The sequence below is a fragment of the Bufo bufo genome, chromosome 3, assembly GCF_905171765.1.
Source record: "Bufo bufo chromosome 3, aBufBuf1.1, whole genome shotgun sequence".
In the NCBI taxonomy this organism is placed as follows: Eukaryota; Metazoa; Chordata; class Amphibia; order Anura; family Bufonidae; genus Bufo; species Bufo bufo.
The window spans coordinates 175,393,586-175,411,277 of NC_053391.1; the positions used below are offsets into that span (position 1 = coordinate 175,393,586).

The following is a 17,692-nucleotide window of genomic DNA, read 5'->3' on the forward strand; positions in this document are numbered from 1 at the left end:
ACCCTTGAAATTTAGCTCTGGAGGCCACCTATTTCTCTTGATCATCTTTGAGATCTTTCTACACCTTGATTTGAGTCCACCTGTGGTAAATTCAGTTGACTGGGAATGATTTGGAAAGACACACCCCTGACTATATAAGGTCTCACAGCTGAGAATGCATATAAGGCCTCTTTCACACAGCCGTGTGTTGGCTGGGCCCGGGCTGCGGACTGCAAATTTCGGTCCGCAATGCACGGGCACCGACCGTGGGGCAGCTGTATGTGGATCGCGGACCCATTCACTTGAATGGGGTCCACGTTCCGTCTGTTCCGCAAAAACATAGAATAAGTTCTATATTTTTGAGCAACGGAAGCACGGAACGGAACACCACGGAAGGATTCCGTAGTGCTTCCGTGGGGTTCCGTTCCGTGCTTCCGTTCCATACCGCATCTCTGGATTTGCAGACCCATTCAAGTGAATGGGTCCGCATCCGTGATGCGGAATGCACAAGGCTGGTGACCCGTGTATTGCGGAACCACCATATGCAGCCCGCAATACAGCCACAGGAGCACTACGGCCATGTGAAAGAGGCCTAAGAGCAAAAACCAAGCCACGACGAGAAAAGGAACTGCCTGTAGAGTTCAGACATCATTGTGTGGAGGCCTAGATTTGGAGAAGGGTACAAAAAATTTCTGCTGCACTGGAAGTTCCCAACAGCATAGTGGCTTCCATAATTCTTAAATGGAAGAAGTTTGGAACAACCAGGACTCTTCTTAGAGATGGCTGTAGCCTCCAAAATAAGTAATCGAGGAAGAAGGCTTTGGTAAGAGAGGTGACCCAGAACTCAAGGGTCACTCTTGTTGGGCTCCAAAAACCCTGTGTGCAGATAGGAGAATCTTTCAGGTCGTCAACCATCACGGCAGCACACCACCAATCTGGGCTTTATGGCAGAGTGGCCAGAAGGAAGCCTCTCATAAGCAAAAGACACATGGAAACTCACCTGGAGTTTGCAAAAAAAAGGACCTGAAGGACACAGACTGTAAGAAACAATTTCTCTGGTCTGATAAAATAAAGATATATCGTATTTTTGCGCCCCATAATACGCATTTTTCACCAAAAAAAGTGTGTGTGTGTGGGGGGGGGGGGGGGGGGTCAATGCCCCTGCATCTTATGGGGCGAATACTAATGAATGCTTCCATTATGGAATCGCTCATTAGTACTGGAGGACCAGGAAGCGGTGAAGGCTCTGTACTCACCGCTTCTTGGTCCTCGGCTGTCGGCTGTGCTGTTGCTGCGCAAAGCGTGAGGGCACTCTGACCTCACACTGTGCGCGCCAGTTCACAGCACAGCCGGCGGCAGGATGAAGAGTATCGCTCTGGAGGAGGGGAGCAGCGGCGTCCAGGCAGGAAAGAAATGTGTCTTTTTATTTTATTCCATAGGAGGCTGATGGGGGCTGATAAGACTTTTGGTGGCTGATATAACGTGGCTGGGGGCTGGTGAGAGGCAATGGGGGCTGATATAAGGATGCTGTGGGCTGGTAAGAGGCATGGGGGACAGATGAGAGGCAATGGGGCTCTTATCTGAGGTCTGATTGGGGGTCTGATCTGAGATCTTATTAACATTGGGGGCTGTCAGCTGAGGTCTGATTAACATTGGGGGTCTGATTGGTGGGCGAAAAATACGGTAACTTCATCACCTGCACAATAACATCCCTACAGTGAAGCATGGTGGTGGCAGCATCATGCCATAAGGGTGTTTTTCAGCACCTGAGATTGGGAAACTGGTTAAGGATTGAGGGTAAGGCTACTTTCACACTAGCGTTTGGAGCGGATCCGTCTGATGTTTCATCAGACGGATCCGCTCCGATAATGCAGACGTTTGCATCCGTTCAGAACGGATCCGTCTGCATTATTACTTAGAAAATTTTCTAAGTCAGAAAGTAGCCTGAGCGGATCCGTTCAGACTTTACATTGAAAGTCAATGGGGAACGGATCCGCTTGAAGATTGAGCCATATAGTGTCATCTTCAAGCGGATCCGTCCCCATTGACTTCCATTATAAGTCTGGACGGATCCGCTCGCCTCCGCACGGCCAGGCGGACACCCGAACGCTGCAAGCAGCGTTCAGGTGTCCGCTCACTGAGCGGAGCGGAGGCTGAGCGCTAGCAGGCGGATGCATTCTCAGTGGATCCGCCTCCACTGAGAATGCGTTAGGGCCAGACGGATGCGTTCGGGGCCGCTCGTGAGCCCCTTCAAACGGAGCTCACGAGCGGACACCCGAACGCTCGTGTGAAAGTAGCCTAAGCTGAATGGAGCAAAGTAAACAAATATTCTTAATGAAAGCCTGATCCAGAGTGCTCTGGACGTCAGACTGGGCAAAAGGTTCACCGTCCAACAAGACAATGACCTTAAGCACACAGCCAAGACAACAAAGGAGTGGCTTGGACACAACTGAATGTATTTGAGTGTCCAAACCAGAGACATGACTTGAACCCAATCAAACATTTTTGGAGAGACCTGAAAATGGCTGTCTACTGAAAGATCCCATCCCACCTGACAGAGCTTGACAGGATCTGCAGAGAAGAATGATAGAAAAATCTTAAAATCCAGGTGTGCAAACCTTGTGGCATGATACCCAAGACTGGAGGCTGTAATCACTGCCAAAGGTTATTCAACTAAGTACTGAGTATAGGGTCTAAATACTTATGTCAATGCAATTTTTAGTTTTTCCTTTTTAACAAATTATCAAAGATGTGGAATATTCTGTATTTACTTTATTTTTACTGAGTGCAGAATGATGGGGGGAAACTTGAATTTGTTTAATTTTAGCAAAAGGCCACAACATAACAAAATGTGAAGAAAATGAAGACCTTCTCAATGCATTGTACATACACTTAAGGTGCAAATGATGTCTAAACATGGCCCCATTGTAGGCTAAACTAACACATGGCAAACAAACCTATAAAAAAAAAAAAAAAAAAAAATAATAATCTGTTTACCAATGGCTCAACCTCAGCTCCAACACGGTAAAGGTGCTCTCTCCAGCAGACACACCCTATTGTCTTATGAAAAATATCGCAATAATGTAAAAACTTCTGGCTGGCACTCAAATATATAATCCATATATTTGAGTGCCAGCCAGAAGTTTTTACATTAAAACCTATAAATCTAGAAAAAAAATAAGAATAAACGAGTCAGATTCCATCTTTCATATTTCAGAACCCGTCTGGAAAATGGAAGGATCACTCTGATTGGCTGCTAGGGACAACTAAGTCAACTTTCCTTCGCACCAGTTTTGATAACATTTCTCAACTGGTAAATCCATACAGCGCATAAAACCCTCCTGACATTCTGATGCGGAATTGCTGCAGATTTCAAGCCCTTCATTGCAAAGTGTGAAATCTGCAGTGGAAATACACAGCATAAGGCCTCATGCACACGACAGTATTTTTTCACGGTCCGCAAAACGGGGTTCTGTTGGTCCGTGATCCGTGACCGTTTTTTCGTCCGTGGGTCTTCCTTGATTTTTGGAGGATCCACGGACATGAAAAAAAAGTCGTTTTGGTGTCCGCCTGGCCGTGCGGAGACAAACGGATCCGTCCTGACTTACAATGCAAGTCAATGGGGGCGGATCCGTTTGACGTTGACACAATATGGTGCAATTGCAAACGGATCCGTCCCCCATTGACTTTCAATGTAAAGTCAGGAGTTAATATACCATAGGATCGGAGTTTTCTCCAATCCTATGGTATATTTTAACTTGAAGTGTCCCCATCACCATGGGAACGCCTCTACGGATTTGAGTTAGATCGTGAAACTCATATCCGACAGTATATTCTAACACAGAGGCGTTCCCATAGTGATGGGGACGCTTTAAGTTAGAATATACTACGAACTGTGTACATGACTGCGCCCTGCTGCCTGGCAGCCCCTGATCTCTTACAGGGGGCTGTGATCCACACAATTAACCCCTCAGGTGCCGCACCTGAAGGGGTTAATTGTGCGTATCATAGCCCCCTGTAAGAGATCAGGGGCTGCCAGGCAGCAGGGGGCAGACCCCCCTCTTTCCCCAGTTTGAATATCATTGGTGGCCAGTGTGCGCCCCCCCCCAGCCCCCCCTCCCTCTATTGTATTATCATTGGTAGCCAGTGTGCACCCCCCCGGCCCCCCCTCTATTGTATTATCATTGGTGGCCAGTGTGCGCCCGGCCCCCCCCTCTATTGTATTAATATCATTGGTGGCCAGTGTGCGGCCTGCCCTCGACCCCCCCCCCCCCCCCCCCCCCCGATCATTGGTGGCAGCGGAGAGTTCCGATCGAAGTCCCAGTTTAATCGCTGGGGCTCCGATCGGTAACCATGGCAACCAGGATGCTACTGCAGTCCTGGTTGCCATGGTTACTTAGCAATATTAGAAGCATCATACTTACCTGCTGCGCTGTCTGTGACCGGCCAGGAGCTCCTCCTACTGGTAAGTGACAGGTCTGTGCGGCGCATTGCTTAATGATCTGTCACTTACCAGTAGGAGGAGCTCCCGGCCGGTCACAGACAGCGCAGCAGGTAAGTATGATGCTTCTAATATTGCTAAGTAACCATGGCAACCAGGACTGCAGTAGCGTCCTGGTTGCCATGGTTACCGATCGGAGCCCCAGGGGGGGGGGGGGGGAGGCCGCACACTGGCCACCAATGATATTAAAACAATAGAGGGGGGCCACACACTGGCCACCAATGATAATACAATAAAGGGAGGGAAGGAGGGCCGGGGGGGGGGGGGGGGGGGTCGCACTGGCCACCAATGAAATTAAAACTGGGGAGGGAGGGGGGGTCTGCCCCCTGCTGCCTGGCAGCCCCTGATCTCTTACAGGGGGCTATGATACGCACAATTAACCCCGCAGCACCTGAGGGGTTAATTGTGCGGATCACAGCCCCCTGTAAGAGATCGGGTGCTGCCAGGCAGCAGGGGGCAGTCATGTGCACAGTTCGTAGTATATTCTAGCTAGAAGCGTCCCCATCACTATGTGAAAACTCAACTCTGAAAAAGCTTTTATGCAGACGGATCTTCGGATCAGTCTGTATGAAAGTAGCTTACGGACACGGATCACGGACACGGATGCCAATCTTGTGTGCATCCATGTTTTTTCACGGACCCATTGACTTGAATGGGTCCGTGAACCGTTGTCCGTCAAAAAAATAGGACAGGTCATATTTTTTTGACGGACAGGATACACGGATCACGGCCTCGGATGACAAACAGTGCATTTTCCAAGTTTTCAATGGACCCATTGAAAGTCAATGGGTCCGCAGAAAATCACGTAAAACGGAACAACGGCCACGGGTGCACACAACGGTCGTGTGCATGAGGCCTAAATTGACATGCCGCTGATCTACAATCCACTCCATGGATCAATTTATGATGGAGATTTTTATCTGTAGATCAGATTTCTTGAAATCTCATGCACTTTGGAGAGGGAGGTCGCTGGTGAACTTAGGGTGTAATGATTGCTTTAACTTAAAGGGACACTGACAGGCCAAAACAGCATATATAGTTAGATATATCACATTACAGGTCTTATACAGTCTTTTAAAAGCATATAAGTATCCCCCCTGTCCACCTTATAAATACCGAAATATAAAGTTTTATAACCTGCTTCTCCTGTCAGCAATCTGCCCAAGGGGCTGCGTTTCATGTGAAAATGCGCCCAGCCAGCCTTCCCAACTGCCGTTTGAAGCCCCGCCCAGCTCATCAATATTCACTTCGCTGGGCGGCGGCTAGAACTCTCCCCAGTCCCGATCCTGCGCCTGCGCAATTCAATCCTCCGGGCTGCTCTGAACAGTGCATGGCTGAGGCTGCAGCTGCCTCGAAGACGCAGGCTGGTGTGTGTACGCAGGCGCGATCTAAGGGCACGGCGGGGCGCAGGCGCAGAAGATTGGGCATGACAGATGCCCGGAGGATTGAATTGCGCAGGCGCAGGATCGGGACTGGGGAGAGTTCTAGCCGCCGCCCAGCGAAGTGAATATTGATGAGCTGGGCGGGGCTTCAAACGGCAGTTGGGAAGGCTGGCTGGGCGCATTTTCACATGAAACGCCGCCCCTTGGGCAGATTGCTGACAGGAGAAGCAGGTTATAAATCTTTATATTTCCCTCTTTATAAGGTGGACAGGGGGGATACTTATATGCTTTTAAAAGACTGTATAAGACCTGTAATGTGATATATCTAACTATATATGCTGTTTTGGCCTGTCAGTGTCCCTTTAAATTAAACTTAGTATTTCAGTAAGGATTTTTTATTTAATTTTTTGCTAGCAATACTAGGGTTAACATTAATGCTGCCCCTTTAAGAGACTTTTCCTTATACATTACTAATCTCTGGCCTCTTTGTGCATCATTTTAGCAAATTTGACTCCCTGAAAGAGGATACTGGGCTCATACAAGCCTGCACAATGGAGGCAGGGAGGAATTCTGTGCAGTCAATGAATATGAAACAGTTAAGCCTGATTCAGATGTTACAGCACAATGCCCTTTTCATGAAAGGAGCAATATGTCTGGGGAAGAAAGTCGTGGCACTGCCAGCAAGGATAAATATAGTACCATACCATAAGAGCCCAACAAAATTGCCAGGTTTTTTTCCTTCTTCCCAGCGTTGTAAATTCCCCAGTACTGGAGTGGTTGGTAGGTCACAGAACCGCTCATGCAGGGAAGGTAGGTCACAACACACGGTTGGATAATCTCACTGTGGGAGAATAAGCCTCTGGCCCAGCCAGTAATAAACACTTCACAGCAAGGAAAAGATAATATACACATCTCATAGAGATGAAAGGAGGGGGGGGCTCTGCTTGTACACGTGAGGCCACACACTGATTTCTAAAGCGCCCGATAGTTCACAATATTACTGTCAATGATACATTTGACTATGGCTGAGCTCAAGATCAAAGGCACGCTGCTTTACATTCCTAGAATGAGCGACTGCTCACACCAGCTACTTTACCTCCATCAGTTCGCTACTAGAAATAGTCCGTTCTAAAGCAAGGGTGCAATTTTTGGTTTAAGGCCACAGGCGCACATAGTGTATTGCAGTGCCAGGTGAGTAGATGAGATTTTCATGTACACTGTGCGGATATTTTCTGCATGGCAACTGACCTGTGGTGTGGATTTTGTAATGCAAAAGGTGGGATCTAGGGCAAATCCGCATCAAAATCAGCGGAGTTCGTATTCTAGCAGGCTAGTACATTAGCCTGTTCCTGCATAGATGCAGACTGTCGACCGGACAAAACCCACCGCATGCAGAGGTATTTGTGCGGCCGAAACCTGGCATTTATGCCGGAAAGCGGCCGGATCACCGCCGAAACCTATTATAAGCAATGGGGATATGGCAGTACATGGGCGTGTCTGGCAATGCTGAAAGGGTAGGCTCCAGTAGCCTGATCCTCTGTCGGATCAGTCTACTGTATTCACAATGCAACTGTGAATGCAGCCTTAAAGAGGGCCTTTCATCAGTTTAGCCCTACTCTAATTATGGTCCTACCTTATAGGGCGGCCCCCACTGATGCCATGGCACTTTTTTTTTTTTTTCAGTTAAGTGTGACAACTTTATGCAAATGTGAATAAAACAGAAAAGAAAAAAAAACACAAAAAGGGGTCACAATGAGTCCTCAAGAGCAACACCTTCCTGCTCTGTCTGAAGAATAGGGTACTGAGTGAGGCAGAACTGCCCTACAGATCGCAGGTATCTACTTTTAGCAGAGCTGGGTTTATGAGGGTACAGCCATACTTCTGCCCCAAGGTTTGAAAAAAAGGTAAGTACAAATATAGCCCAGTGAGTTTGAATGGCTTAATGTGTTAACACTACAAAAACAAATATGAGTAATACAACATATTGCGTTAAAGTGACCATCGTGCTGCAGCAGGTGTCAAAATACCGCTGACTACATCTGTATGAGATACAGCTAATTTCTCAGACGCTGTAATGTTCCAGAACAATTGCAGTCGCAAAGAAACCTCTGCCACATGTCTCTGCCTCCCCAACAAGAAGCTGCAGGTGAGCAACCAATCATCTGCTGCTCCAACTTCTGCTAAAGTAGTCTTCAGGCTGTTCTGAGCTCTGAGCTTCTTTGGAAAAATTATAGCAGCAGATTCATGGTCTTCAGTCTCAGTGGACAGTCTGTTGACTAAATTTATTAAAGTGAATAATATAATAAATTGAAGTGGGGCACACTCTAAAAGCATAAGGATCTTTATTAATACACAATTAGTAACAGTTAATAAGTTGTTCACAATAAAATGTCGGCATGGATAAGATGATAATGGGTAAGAAGTGGCAGATACACTGTTAGTAACAGTAAAATAGATGATACAATTATAGACACAATAAATGAGTGAAAAAATAAAAAAATATATTAAATCGGATAATATGATAAATCTAGATCCCAATAGTATAGATACCATAAGAGGGAAAAATGTTGTATTCGAATGTCCGATGATAATTGTATGGGATAATTCTCTGGTTATGCTTAATAAATTACTCCATGTGTGGTAAGGAGTCCCAATAATACATATGATCCTCTCCTTATAGCCAGTCCTTTATAGCAACTCAGATAGTCAAAGTTCCGAACAAAAGCAGCCTGTAGAATTTTGTTAAATAATGATTAGGCTGTTTGCGTGCACAGCGGCGTCCCGCTGTATTTCATATGGAAAGCGATCGCTAGTGAGAGAACTGCAAGATCTTACCCGAGGGTCTTTGTATGCTGGATGGTGAGCCCTCGACTCGGAGTGTCTCTCCTAACTCCGGTCTCAAGGGCTGGTATCCGGATTCAAATTTGGCGCCAATGAGGTTGGTTTGCTCCACGAGGTTTAGTTGTATACCGTATCGTGGCGTTCCAATCACCTCGGCGGTCCGCTGGTTAAGTAGTTATATCCGGATTCCAAATTTCCTCGGTCTTGCGATGTCTCTCTTCCTGATGGGGGGGATTTACACCAGACGCGTTTCGGGGATTTAGAAATGACCCCTTCCTCAGGAAGGGGTCATTTCTAAATCCCCGAAACGCGTGTCTCTCCTAACTCCGATCTCAAGGGCTGGTATCCGGATTCAAATTTGGCGCCAATGAGGTTGGTTTGCTCCACGAGGTTTAGTTGTATACCGTATCGTGGCGTTCCAATCACCTCGGCGGTCCGCTGGTTAAGTAGTTATATCCGGATTCCAAATTTCCTCGGTCTTGCGATGTCTCTCTTCCTGATGGGGGGATTTACACCAGACGCGTTTCGGGGATTTAGAAATGACCCCTTCCTCGTGGAGCAAACCAACCTCATTGGCGCCAAATTTGAATCCGGATACCAGCCCTTGAGATCGGAGTTAGGAGAGACACTCCGAGTCGAGGGCTCACCATCCAGCATACAAAGACCCTCGGGTAAGATCTTGCAGTTCTCTCACTAGCGATCGCTTTCCATATGAAATACAGCGGGACGCCGCTGTGCACGCAAACAGCCTAATCATTATTTAACAAAATTCTACAGGCTGCTTTTGTTCGGAACTTTGACTATCTGAGTTGCTATAAAGGACTGGCTATAAGGAGAGGATCATATGTATTATTGGGACTCCTTACCACACATGGAGTAATTTATTAAGCATAACCAGAGAATTATCCCATACAATTATCATCGGACATTCGAATACAACATTTTTCCCTCTTATGGTATCTATACTATTGGGATCTAGATTTATCATATTATCCGATTTAATATATTTTTTATTTTTTCACTCATTTATTGTGTCTATAATTGTATCATCTATTTTACTGTTACTAACAGTGTATCTGCCACTTCTTACCCATTATCATCTTATCCATGCCGACATTTTATTGTGAACAACTTATTAACTGTTACTAATTGTGTATTAATAAAGATCCTTATGCTTTTAGAGTGTGCCCCACTTCAATTTATTATATTATTCACTTTTTTCAGACCGGGTGTTGTCTGTTAGTGGGAGCACCTCTGTTTGGATCTCCACCCTATTTTAGTGCGACATTCTTCTCGTTATAAATTTATTAAAGCCTTATGGTAGGTCAAGCCACAAAAATTTTTTTGAAGGTGAAGGTCATACACAACTTGAACATACTTTCTAAGATAGATCTTTCGTTCAAGAACTTTCTTTCAACAAAAGATCTTTCATCTGACTATTGGACGAAAATATTAAACACGGCCAACTTCTTTTCAAACAACGATGGTCTATCATCGGTCGGCTAAGGCGATTGCTCGTTGTTAAAGTTCAGATGAGTGTAAAACAATATCATAAGGAATATTGACTTTACCGTTTCTTTGCTGATCCCAGTCCGATGCTTACCAGGTCCTCGCTGTTCTCCACTTCCTGGTGCTATCGTGACACATAGGAAATGCCCGGAAAGCCTCGCTCAGCCAATCATTGGTGTAGATGGGTCACCGCTGTGGCCAGTAACTCGCTGAACAGACATTTTCCACATGTCAAAAGGGATCAAGAAGGAGAAACCAGCGAGCGGGTGTCTGAATGGCAGTGAGGGGTGAGTATCCCTTGTTTTATTACCTGTCGATCTTAGTCGTTTTGTTTTATATTTAAATATTAAGAGGTGGACAACCCCTTTAAGAGCTCACGCCTCTTATTAATTTGAAGTAACTTTGGCCTGTCTGTGTGCCACAAGATGAAGTCTACACCAGCTATAAACTGGCACAGATTTCAGCTATATTTTATGCCAATTTTCAGGCACACATTATTTTTTGAAAAGTGGTGCAAGAAGCAGAAAATCACACATTTTAGCACCAAATAGAGCTTACCAAAGTGTACTTTTTTAAGCCAGAAAACTGGTTCACAGGTCATGATAAAATTACCCTCAAAGAGTTTTCTCTCTAGCAGCATCTACTATAAATTACAGGAATGAACCACACTTCAATACCTGATAGCCTGAAAATTACTACAAAAGTCCGTCTGGAATCAACTTTGAGAATAATTTGTTGAGACCAGCATATTTTAGATGGCTGTAAAACTGACCAATTTAGTGAAAAATGACCATTTAAATCAATTGCTTGTAAAATTTTAGCGTAGTTCAAATCTAGCAAATAGAAGCGGAAGGTTGCTCCCATATTCTATATTTACTGGGATCTTATTCAAGCATCTGAAACAAATCATACTGTATTTTACCAGAAAACCATTTTCCCACAGGCCTAATCGTGTTTATATCCATGCTTGCTTATGTTTCCAAATGAAGTTTAACTTTGGGAAGCTGGCTAACCTCCCTTGTGGGATAAATCCTCTGTAAATAGAGAGGAATGCTAGCTTTACAGGAACCTAAGCAAACAGTCGGCACACCCCTTTTCAATTGCAGGGAAGTAAAATCCAGGCTGCCCAAATGAAAACCGAGCAAAAAAGCAAAAATGTCTTCAGCGTGGCTAAGCACTCCCTGAGTATCTGAATCTTAGAGACGCTGCAGCCCTTTCTCTAACCCCACTTGACCAGATGATTTACACTCCACCAAGCAGACATTTTGCCTGGTTTCAGCTGACGGCGAGATTTTCCATAATCTTTCATGGGACGTCCACTGGATTTAGTTAATATTCAGCAGCTGGAGCATAAATGTATTTTTCATAACTCAAGAGATCAGAAAGTTTCCGGTTGTAAAATGGAGTATAGATATAAAAAGGAATTACTTCTTATTCTGTTAGACAATTATCATTTGTATTAAGTTGGAATTACAACTATATTACATATACCGTTAATGGAAAAGCTGGGTGACTATTTATTTTAGGGTATGTTCACATTACAGTCGTCGATTTTCGCTTTGCAAAGTACCAGAAATGTAGATGATAATAAGATGTTAATGTAGATGTTAAGCAAAATTCTATATTTCTTTTTTCTGTAGACTGAACACTCACATATATTATTTTATATTTATGCTAATTACCTACTTGGAGCACCAGGGGGCTGACCGTAGCGCTAGGAGCACCGCTAGTACTATGTCCCTGTGCTCTATTAATTTGCCTCTCCCCTGTGATTCACAAGGCTAGACATCTCACCTAGCACAGTGCTCTCGTGCCAGCACTGGCTCAGTGACTCAGGCCTTAGATCTGACGAGAGCTGTTGATGGTGGTGACCTGAAACCTTCCGATACAATACATCTGCTATAGGAATTACTAGCTATTCTCCATTCATAACGAGATTTTAGACTGAGAGATTGCCTATAATGTAACTCCTCAAAAATATTCACAATAATTTATTGGCTTGATAAGTATTTAGAAAGCTTCCCAACCACCAAGGTAATCAACACTTTAATTTAGTACATTGGGAAATGCAGGAACACTTCGGCAGCTAGGTGTTGCAACATTGCATACTAAGCAATCGCAGAACTTCTGCCAAATAACTCGTCTCCTAAAACAAGCCCCCGGCTAATCTCTACAGACCTTTACTTCATCTCCATATTTTCTAAGTGAACTTACAAAGAAGCCGTCATGAAGTTGCCCAACAACATTGCCTAGTTTGTGGCTGTGGGCTGTCTTTAGTCACTTGCGTAGAGGAAAAGATGAGGAAAATGTGAGAAAGAAACACATTTTAAAATATCACCCTACTTTCAATGTAACCAACTGAATAAAGCCAAAAAAGCTTTTAAATTTCAGGATACAGAATAAAACAGTATAGAAAAAGTACACAACATTGCTCAGTAATGGAAGTCTCATGACAATTTCTCATAACATAGCCAATAGGTGGCGTAACAATGTTGAGTTCTAGGAACAAGAATCATCAAGCACAATTAAAGAGGTTGTCCAAGTGTTTTTTTTTTTTTTTTTATTGCCCCCCCCCCCCCCCTCCCCTCAGCAAGTAGTACCTGTGGAGAACGAGCTCACCTACTCCTGGTCAATGGGTTCTGGCTCCTGGGCTCTCTTAACTAGTCTTCCAGTCCCTGGCTGTCACTTTTCACATGGTCGGGGTCAAGTGCGCCATTACAGCCAATGAGCGGTCTCATCGGTGACATGTCCTCAATGCTAGGTCACATGCTTGTTCGAGGAAACGTCACCGCTGAGGACAGTCACTGGCTGCTGCAGGGCATGTGAGCACATTGTGCAGACGTCGACAGTCGGGGACCAGAAGCCAGTAAAGACAAACATGAAGACCAGATAGGAATGGATTTCTCCACAGGTACCCCCCTGGGTGGGGGGCAAAGTTTAAAAGAAAATGGACAAAAAGGCAGAACTGTCCTCAGACTATGGTGCTTTGTTTAAGGGGACAATAGTATGGGCAAAGCTTCATTCTTTCTACCCCATCAGTAAACCAGAATATGGTAACACTTGGTAATGTTTCTAGACATGAGTGAATCGATTCTAGAGTCAAAAGGGAATTCAAGAGAGCACAAAAACTTTCGATTCAGGTAGAATGAATCCAGGTCCAAATCAAATCAGACTCCTGATTCGGCCGAATAGGACCCAAATCGAATTTCCAAAAATGTGCTCATCACTAACTGTTTCTTATACTTGGGCTACAGCAATCTAGCAGGTTGTTCCAGCAGAGAACAGACTGCTAAAGTTCTCTGACTAGACATCCGCAAAGGAATCCGCAAAGAATCCGGCCATTCTCCGGCATAAACGAAAATCGCTGCACTCAGTTTTTGTTTGGCCAAATCCGTGCATTTATGACGGGGAGAGGCCGAATCTCAGCCAGTTTCCATTATAGTCAATGGGCTATGGTGGTTAACAGCTCTGGCTAGGTCTCTGCTGAAACAGCCTGCCGGATTACTTTAGTGCATATGTGAATCTCGCCTTCCAGAGAAACTGGTTGTCATTTTTGAATTATCTGACCAGCAACTACTGGTAAGACAAGAGCAAGACAAAGCTGACAAGATGTCAGATTGCTGCCAGTTTATGAGAAGAAACCAACTAAAAATGGGGCAATCAATATGCCTGCTCTTCGTGCTGTCACTTTTGCATTAACCCCTTAAGGACACCTTAGGACCAGGCCATTTTTTGAAAATCTGACCAGAGTCCCTTTAAGTGCTGATAACTTTAAAACGGTTTGACTTATCCAGGCCGTTCTGAGATTGTTTTTTCGTCACATATTGTACTTCATGACACTGGTAAAATGGAGTCAAAAAAAAAAATTTTTTTGCACCAAAAAATACCTAATTTAACAAAAATTTGAAAAAAATTTGCAAATTTCAAAGTTTCAGTTTCTCTACTTCTGTAATACATAGTAATACCCCCAAAAATTGTGATGACTTTACATTCCCCATATGTCTACTTCATGTTTGAATTGTTTTGGGAATGATATTTTATTTTTTGGGGATGTTATAAGGCTTAGAAGTTTAGAAGCAAATCTTGAAATTTTTCCGAAATTTACAAAAACTCAATTTCTAGGGACCAGTTCAGGTCTCAAGTCACTTTGCGAGGCTTACATTATAGAAACCACCCAAAAATGACCCCATCTAAGAAACTACACCCCTCAAGGTATTCAAAACTGATTTTGCATACGTTGTTAACCCTTTAGGTGTTGCACAAGAGTTATTGGCAAATAGGGAGGAAATTTGAGAATTTAATTTTTTTGTCTAATTTTTCATTTTAACCCATTTTCTCCACTAACAAACCAAGGGTTAACAGCCAAACAAGACTGTATCTTTATTGCCCTGACTCTGCCATTTACAGAAACACCCAATATGTGGCCGTAAACTACTGTACGGCCACACAGCGGGGCGTAGAGTGAAAGGTGCGCCGTTTGGTTTTTGGAAGGCTGATTTTTATGGACTGGTTTATTTACACCATGTCCCATTTGAAGCCCCCTGATGCACCCCTAGAGGAGAAACTCCCTAAAAGTGACCCCATCTAAGAAACTACACCCCTCAAGGTATTCAAAACTGATTTTACATACGTCGTTAACCCTTTAGGTGTTGCACAAGAGTTATTGGCAAATGGCGATGAAATTTGAGAATTTAATTTTTTTGCCTAATTTTCCATTTTAACCCATTTTTTCCACTAACAAAGCAAGGGTTAACAGCCAAACAAGACTATCTTTATTGCCCTGACTCTGCTGTTTACAGAAACACCCCATATGTGGCAGTAAACTACTGTACGGCCACACAGCGGGGCGCAGAGTGAAAGGTGCGCCGTTTGGTTTTTGGAGGGCTGATTTTGCTGGACTGTTTTTTTGGCACCATTTGAAGCCCCCCTGATGCACCCCTAGATTATAAACTCCATAAAAGTGACCCCATCTAAGAAACTACACCCCTCAAGGTATTCAAAACTGATTTTACAAACTTTGTTAACCCTTTAGGTGTTGCACAAGATTTAATGGAAAATAGAGATACAATTTCAAAATTTCACTTTTTTGGCAGATTTTCCATTTTAATATTTTTTTTCCAGTTACAAAGCAAGGGTTAACAGCCAAACAAAACTCATTATTTATGGCCCTAATTCTGTAGTTTACAGAAACACCCCATATGTGGTCGTAAACAGCTGTACGGGCACACGGCAGGGCGCAGAAGGAAAGGAATGCCATACGGTTTTTGGAAGGCATATTTTGCTGGACTGGTTTTTTTGACACCATGTCCCATTTGAAGCCCCCCTGATGCACCCCTAGAGTAGAAACTCCAAAAAAGTGACCCCATTTTAGAAACTACGGGATAGGGTGGCAGTTTTGTTGGTACTAGTTTAGGGTACATATGATTTTTGGTTGCTCTATATTACACTTTTTGTGCGGCAAGGTAACAAGAAATAGCTTTTTTGGCACCGTTTTTTTTTTTGTTATTTACAACATTCATCTGACAGGTTAGATCATGTGGTAATTTTATAGAGCAGGTTGTCACGGATGCGGAGATACCTAATATGTATACAATTTTTTTTATTTATGTAAGTTTTACACAATGATTTCATTTTTAAAACCAAAAAAATGTTTTAGTGTCTCCATAGTCTAAGAGCCATAGTTTTTTCAGTTTTTGGGCGATTATCTTAAGTAGGGTCTCATTTTTTGCGGGATGAGATGACGGTTTGATTGGCATCTATTTTGGGGTGCATATGACTTTTTGATTGCTTGCTATTACACTTTTTGTGACGTAAGATGACAAAAAATGGCTTTTTTTACACCGTTTTAATTTTTATTTTTTTACGGTGGTCATCTGAGGGGTTAGATCATGTGATATTTTTATAGAGCCGGGCGATACGGACGCGGCGATACCTAATATGTATACTTTTTTTTTATTTATGTTAGTTTTACACAATGATTTCATTTTTGAAACAAAAAAAATCATGTTTTAGTGTTTCCATAGTCTAAGAGCCATAGTTTTTTCAGTTTTTGGGCGATTATCTTGGGTAGGGTATGATTTTTGCGGGATGAGATGACGGTTTGATTGTTACAATTTTGGCGTACATGCGACTTTTTTGATCACTTTTATTACCTTTTTTGGGAAGTAAGGTGGGCAAAATTTCAATTTCATCATAGTTTTTTATTTTTTATTTTATGGTGTTCACCGTTCGGGTAAAGTAACATGACCGTTTTATAGATCAGGTCGTTACGGACGCGGCGATACCAAACATGTGTAGGGAATTTTATTTTTTTCATTTTTTATCAGTGATAAATGTGTTTTTTGATTTTTACTTTTTTTTCACTTTTATTCACTTTTTTTTGACCCAGACCCACTTGGTTCTTGAAGATCCAGTGGGTCTGATGTCTGTATAATACAGTACAGTACAATATATATTGTTCTGTACTGTATTTTACTTACACTGAACAGATCTATGCCTTTCAGCACAGATCTGTTCAGCACCATGGACAGCAGGACGCCTGAGAGGCGTCCTGTTGCCATGGGAACCTTCCCCGTCTGCTCAGTACTGCTCAGAACTTCGCAGACGGGGAAGGGTAAGGAGGGGATCTCTCGGGGGGCTCTCTCCCTCCCCATCGGGGGGCTGCAAAGGCACAGCAGCCCCCCGATGGGAGAGGGAGGGAGCTCCCTGCGCTGTTAACCTTTTCCATACAGCGGTCCGTACGGACCGCTGTATGGAAAGGGTTAAACGGCTGACATCGCATCGCAGATGTCAGCCGTTTATACCAGGGTGCCAGCAATGTGCTGGCACCCTGGTATCCCCACTAGACACCAACGATTATACAAGGGGAGGCGGGCGGGGGATCGCGATCCCGCCTGCCGCACCGCCCGCCTCCCGCACCGCCCACACCCCTCCCCCTGCACCTCCCGCCACCATAAAAATCATTCGGGGGTGCAGGGGGGGGTGAATAAAACTTTTTTTTTAGGCATATAAAGTTTCTGATCCCCGCGGTCAGGGACTGCGGGGACCAGAAACTTCAGAAATCGCAGCAAACCGCAGGTCTGAATTGACCTGCGGTTTGCCGCGATCGCCGACATGGGGGGGTCACGGGACCCCCCCGCGCATTTAGCCTAGGTGCCTGCTCAATGATTTGAGCAGGCACCGGGTTCCGATCACTGCCAGCCGCACGGCAGTGATCGAAAATACACAGGGCGTACATGTACGCCCTGTGTCCTTAAGTACCAGGGCACAAGGGCGTACCTGTACGCCCTATGTCCTTAAGAGGTTAATATGTACACATACATATATAATAAACCTCAGCATAAAAGTCTAATTTCTGGTACAATAGGATAAATCTATTTTGGAAGGGGTTTTCAGGGACTTAGATATTGATGACCTATCCTCTGGAGGTCTGCAAAAAAAAAAGGGGGTTAGTCAGCACCTTCCAGTGCGCAGGTGCACG

At 44.2% G+C, this 17,692-nt stretch overlaps 1 protein-coding gene across 1 annotated transcript in view; it reads right to left on the reverse strand.

Annotated features, from left to right (window-relative positions):
* Nucleotides 1–17,692, reverse strand: part of MID1 (midline 1) — a 192,598-nt gene that overhangs the window by 145,126 nt on the left and 29,780 nt on the right. The gene's annotated exons all lie outside the window — the stretch shown is intronic.